Source organism: Diabrotica virgifera, chromosome 3 (genome assembly GCF_917563875.1).
Source record: "Diabrotica virgifera virgifera chromosome 3, PGI_DIABVI_V3a".
In the NCBI taxonomy this organism is placed as follows: Eukaryota; Metazoa; Arthropoda; class Insecta; order Coleoptera; family Chrysomelidae; genus Diabrotica; species Diabrotica virgifera.
In genome coordinates, this window is record NC_065445.1 from 127548397 (window position 1) to 127555156 (window position 6760).

Here is a 6760-nt window from a genome sequence, read left to right on the forward strand (position 1 = left end):
TATATTTGCCACATACGGACCCGGCTAATAAATGACTATTTTTCTCAATATATAGAGAGGGTATCTCCTGAATATCTTTAACCACTACTAAGCAAATCGAACAGGGTCTGTGAAAATATTAACTAAAAATAAGGCCAGAAAACTAAATATATGATAATAACTAAGAAGACAAATTAATATACAAACACGTATATATCAGAAATTTACCGATAAAAAGGGTTGATACTAAATACAGTTACCTGGGAATCCGAATTTCAAAAAAAAATCATCAAACAATGGAAATACGGGCTACGATAGAAATAGCAAGAAATGCGTTTGTAAAAGCCACAATATATCTCTGCAATAAGGGCCTTAGATTAGAACTAAGAGATAGAGCTTTGATGTGCTACGTGTGTTCGATACTGCAATATGGACTTGAAAGCTGGACATTGAAGCAAGAACACATAAATAACCTACAGTCATTTGAAATATGGTGTTACAGAAGGATGCATGGGCACAGAACAAACCGAAACGATAAACACGAAATAATAAACCCAATACAAATAAGAAAGTAACAAAATCTGAGACATGTAATGAGGGGTCAGGACAAGAAAAGGGAGAGTATAATGGTTGAAAGATATAAGTGACTGGTTTAAATGCAGACATAGAGCTCTTCAGGGCAGAAGTAGATAGAGTAGAAATAGTGAAGATTAGGGAGCGGATTTATATGCGATCAATTTTGAGGAAATATGCGCATATAATATATGCGCATATTTCCTCAAAATTTATATGCAGTAAAAAATTACGAAATATGCGCAAAAGATATGCACAAAAATTCAGAAAATGTCCATTTCGAGAAACCACAAATTTTCTGTTCTATTCTTTTCTAGAGGGTTCTTTTATAGGGGGGCGGCAATCTTATTTATTATCTTTCTAATAAAATTATTATTTTTTATATACCTATGCAATTTATTCACATTTTTTATAAAAACTGATACTAATAGTTACCTATTTAAAATAAAACAACAATATCTCTATATATATCTTCGATTATAATTCACTACAATGTATTTTTCCAATTTTTTTACGAGGAAACATTTTCTTTGATCAAATAAAATATTTTTATAACTTGAAAAACTCTTTTCAACATCAACAGAAGTAATTGGGGCGTATTTAAAATAACTTGTTAAAGCCGAAAATTCTGCACAAAATCAATTTCAAAATTTCCATTAAAAATTTCGCAAATGTCCTCCAAAGTTTTAAAGCCATTATTTTTTTTGCAACCAATTCTAATTTCTTTTTAACTGAATTATCGATTTCACCGGGAACTTTCGAAATGTTTGCTTTAAAATTTCTAACTATTTCGACGGACTCTGTTAAAGACATTTTCCGTTTTTTTAAATTATTTATGGTTTTTACTATAAAACTATAATGCGTCTTGATAAAAGTTAGCTGATTTGCCAATGAAGTTGTTGTAACAATATGTTGTGCCTTTATAATAACAGCACTGTCTTCGGCGTTAAATTCTAAAAGCAATTCCTTAATTGCGGCAAAATGTTGAGCATAAAAAGTTGCAGCTTCCAACCAAGTGTCCCACCTAGTCAGTACTGGTTCGGGTGGTAAAGGTACATTAGGTAATTTGTTCCTGTACAACTGGACCCGTAAAGGACTTTTGACGAATACTTTTTTTACGCTACTTGTTAGTACATTTACATTAGGGAATTCACCCCTAATATGTTCCGTTAATAATTTCCGTTACAAAATCGTAAAACTATGGTTGAAGGTGTCAATTTTCTTAACAATAGGGGATTTAAAAAAATCACCAGAATTATAGGTACCTACTAAATATAATAAAAGTAAATAAAATTCGGATTCCCCGGTAAACCATCCTTCATCATTTTAACATCTTACAATCATTTTATAACGGCGTACTATAAGCACTATAAGTACTTTGTGTAAAGACCGGGTATTTTCTAAGTAAAAATAAAACGGCAGTGAATGAGCCGTCTCTCTCTTCAGGTAATTCCCGAATTAGTAGAACGGGAAACTGTGCGGGGAAATATTTTTTGTCGAATTAAAAAATTAAATTTTTTTTTGGAGTTAAATGTTTTTAAACAGGCACAAAATATGCACGTTTTTTTTTAAATATGCAAAATTTAGTAAAGTTCTCAAATATGCGAAATATGCATGCAATATGCATTTAGCATAAAATCAGCTCCCTAGTGACGATGGTATCTAACCTCAGATTGGGAGACATCACTTAAAGAAGAAAAAGAAAACAGGGTCTCCAAGCCTTCCCTCCCTAACTTTGTTTGTACAATAACGGATGAAAAACATCAATAAATAAATTACCAATTTTATGACCTTTTTGCCTCTTGGTACTATTGTTTGCAAAATGATTAATATAGAATATTGTAGAAGGTACTGTATTTTACGAAGCTTCCAGAACTGTATTATTTGGACTGTACTAAAGGCGCTGGAATCGTTTTATTTAGCCCTGGATCCCGCATACCAAAAACCATTGATTAATATCAAGCTGAAAATTTCTTAATAGCTTAACGGTGTCTAGTCGGAAAAACTTTGATGTGTGGAAACACTGGAAGAGGGAAACTTTTAATAATTGTGAAAGAGGATATTATTTGTGGAACGTCTCATTCTGACAAGTTTATGATTGTGAGAACTAGCAGGTCGTTTTTAAGTTTATTCAATAGCAAACTTTATACTATAATACAGTGGTTCCCAACTTTTTATGTCTGGCGACCCACCTTATGATGTTTTTTCATATTCGCGACCCATCCCTCACCCATGATGATATATAATATGTACGTTATTCTGCTACTGTAAGAGCCACGCCGCGACCCACCTGAAATCTTCCCGCGACCCACTAGTGGGTCGCGACCCAACAGTTGGGAAACGCTGCTATAATATATGAAAAAATGTTTATCCGACGAATATGTTGGGCATTTTAATAAGTCTGAGACGTCGAACATGTCAAATTACAGGAATAATATTGGTGGTAAATATCAGTCTGATTTTTGCATGAGAGTTTAATGAAAGGGTAACAAATCAATTGGAAGTTCTGTCCGACAAAATACATGGGACGTTTTCGTAGTCTGATGTTCGAAACCTGTAATTGTAACCTGTTCCACAATTAAAACTTCCCCTGTTTCAGTGTTTCCGTACATCAAAGTTTGTCCGATTAGACACCGTTAAGCTATTAACAAATTTTCAGCTTGGTATTAATAAACTTTTTTTTAGTACGCGGTATCCAGGCCTAATTTATTTAAATGACGATTCTATCGAATAAAATAATTTTCAAATTCGGTCATTTACTTGGAAGTTGAATACATGGATTTTCTGAGAGAGGAATAAGAAAAATATGAAAATAGTTTATGGTTCGGCAAATTTTATTAGATCTGTGTAAAAAATAATTGCAAAATAAAAAGCACTGCTAATCAGGAATAATAATTATTCACATAATTATTATGATCATATATAATTTCCAAATGAAAAAGGGCTTCAATTTAAAAAAGAAGAATCGGAGGTAGTGCTATATAATCTGAAATTTAATACGTTAGAGAAATTTAAATATGTTTAATAATTAACGCTATTAACAAAGGAAACTAAAAATATGAAGAGTGGGGCTTGAAAATTAATGTGGAAAAAACTAAATACCTATCCATAGGAGCTGAGTTATCCAATATCGAACTAGAGAATAATAAAGAAATTACATCCTGAAGTGAAAGCACGTACCTGGGAGTAATCTTCGATAGAACGGGAAAAGACGATGAGGAAAAATAGGTAACACAAGCTGGAAGAACAATTAGCTGCCTAAATTGAATACTTTGGACCTCCGAAATAGGAATAAAGAGAAAATACAATATATTTATATGAATCATAATTAAAAGCAGACTACATTACGGAGCAGAAACTTGGCAAAAAACCAAGAACAACAGAAAAAAATTAGATCGTTAGGTATGTCGTTTAGAAGATCGTTGGTATCGCAGGGAAAGCGTTCGAAATGAAGAAGTAAGATTAAGATAATTGGAATAGATGGTTAGTTAATAACAGACATTAAGAGGAATCGGTTGATTTGATATGGCCTTGTTCAGAGAATGGAAGACACAAGAATGCCCAAAACGATTATGCAGTGGGTACCACCAAACCGCAAAAAAAGAGAAGGACAAAAAAAACATGTAAAGATGGGGTAATCAAAGCAGTGAGTACAAGGGATCTTAAGATGGCCAATGATATGATAGAAGGACGTGGAAGTTAGGCATCGGACAACGTCGCAAGACGTTCTAAAACCGATTATATATAATATATAAACATATATAACTAAAAAGAACCTCTTCTAGTACCATTTGAAGAAAACTACAATTGCCTTGGTACACAAAAAGCCACGATAGATACAGGACTTATGTATATTGATAAATAAAGAATAGTGACAGACAGTTTATTACAGTACATCAATTTTAGCATTCATAACTTTTTATCTCCATTGGTTGCTGAGGATAGCCAGCAATCGCCCGACGATAGTAGAAAAAGATCTTTTCTAATTTTAAATGATTTTTGTTGATCTCTACAGTATTTAAAATACGCATATATATCAATGGCATAAAAATATGTGAAATAATCATTTAATAATCATTTCGAAGAAAAAAGTAAAATAAATGAGGGTTCAAAATCACTATAAGGTCACTTAAATCCTTAAGCATCCAAAAGACTAAAAATCAAATTGATTCACACCAAAATATGTAGCAGATATTTAAAAATGAATTACAAAATATTAACTTTCTACATTAGATATTTTTGGACCAATGTGCAGTTCTTATTCTGCAACCAACTGAAGTAAATACTTTTTGTATATTTATTTGCAGGATGACCTATGTAGTGTAAAGTCGTTATTATAATTATTGTCAATTCCTCCCTAACAATGAGAAGTATCAAATGAGCCGTTTAATTATGATTATGTTTTCTGTAAATACCTTCTATTCTCCTGGTTGCCAAACGACTCATAAAAACATCAACCTCAACCTCCGGAGCCACTCCTTCACTACATTAAAAGATAGAGCAATATATTTACCAAAACTAACTAAATTAAACATTCCTATACATTGTTGTGATTAAATAAGGCACACCCAAAATCTACTCCCACATAAAGAATAATCACAAAAGATATATCGCTCACGAAGCCCTTTATTTTGACCCAATTCTATGTAACTTTACGACCAACAAATTTTGACTAGGCTTGTTAGAGTAACAGTATAAAATCTAAGAATAGAGTCTGCACTGTAATGACCAGGGGTCCATAACTTGACAGGGTTGAAACATATGTTGATTGCAAATTAAATATATTTAAGTAATCATCAAGTTTCAGTGATATATTGCGATGTGAGTATTGGATTTTATTATTGTTAGAGATACTGCGAGATAATATGAATGTAGTAGATTAAAATCAAGATAATCTAGATCCAGATTTTGACCTTGAACCCCTCACTTGTTCTTTATTAAGGCATAGGACGCATGACTTTAGGAAAATTTTTAGAGAAAATGACAAACACTTACCAGGAAAATTCTCGATTCGACTCATCCGAGGCCACTGCTGATTACACCATACACAGCAAACGATTTGCTTATTCCCACACCGAATTTTTCAAGTTTTAAGGAGAGTTCCAGTCGTGATTAGGTTCCCGCATACAAAATCGTGACCGATTCCGACTTTCCAGGTCGATTTTCGGTTAGGAAATGGCGGACTGTGTGTGGAAACGGATGCGCGCGCAGTATTTTCCCAGGACTACGCGAAATTATTGATTTCCAAATGGCAAAGTGAAACACGTAATGAAAATTGCAGTGGAATATCTTAGAGTTGGGAGACGGATTCCTAGAAATGCTATGATCAGGCCCCGAATTCGGTAGATTACGAGACCATTCTTTAAATTCTGTTGCACAGGGTGTTAAAGAAGTTAACTGACAGTCGAATATTTAAGACCCACAATAATAAATAACTGCATTTTGTCCAGACATTCAAAGTTGAATTAAATTATATTTTATAATTTATACTAGATTAGAATATAGAAAATCTATTAAATATTTACAAGTTGTTTCTTTAAATAGTTTGATACTATTTTTATACTCCAACAAATTATAGTTTGTTTTATAAATATTTTCTTATATATTAGTATTTATTAACAATTAGAATTAAACATTCTATAAGTTAATTTTATAACAAGCATAACTTTATAAACTATAATATGGCACCCTAATTTATTGCGTTATGAAAAACATCGCCCAGCGATTTCACCTCAGTTTCAACAAAGGTCTATGATCTATGGGTCATAATCTTCGCAATTTCTGTTGTTTAGTGGATGCAGTAGTGGTAATATTATCTGGTTGGGGTGGCCTTCCAAATTTCATGGTGGCTGTTCGCTGTTTCATGAAAAACTCTGCTGACTAACGGGATGTTTAGGTCTCTATGAAGTGTTTGATGAGAAATGTACCACAGAGTATTTGCGATTGTGCGTAGAATTTTGATTGAGTTCGATTAGGTACGGCCGTACAGACCTGATTATTGTTTTGTAAATGAGTAGTTTGTTCTCAGTTAATATTCTAGACTTTCGACCTATAAGCCAATTCATTTCTTTCACATTCAACTTAATTTGTTTCTTCTTCTTTAAGATGTGTTGTTTCTAGTTTAATTTAGAATCAAGATGAAGTCCCGACGATATAGGCTATTGATTATGTATTTTAGAAAGGAATTACAACGTTAACGGGGTTTTAT

The 6760-nt window shown here is 32.7% G+C and overlaps 1 protein-coding gene across 2 annotated transcripts in view; it reads right to left on the reverse strand.

The window, feature by feature from the left end:
* The window catches only part of LOC114333236 (regulator of G-protein signaling 9), a 578543-nt gene extending 572822 nt beyond the window's left edge, over positions 1-5721 (reverse strand). For both annotated transcript variants that reach the window (XM_050645501.1, XM_050645500.1), the window contains exon 1: positions 5548-5721. The gene's annotated coding sequence lies outside the window, so the exon portion shown is untranslated. The remainder of the gene's footprint in view (positions 1-5547) is intronic.
* Positions 5722-6760: the final 1039 nt, after the last annotated feature.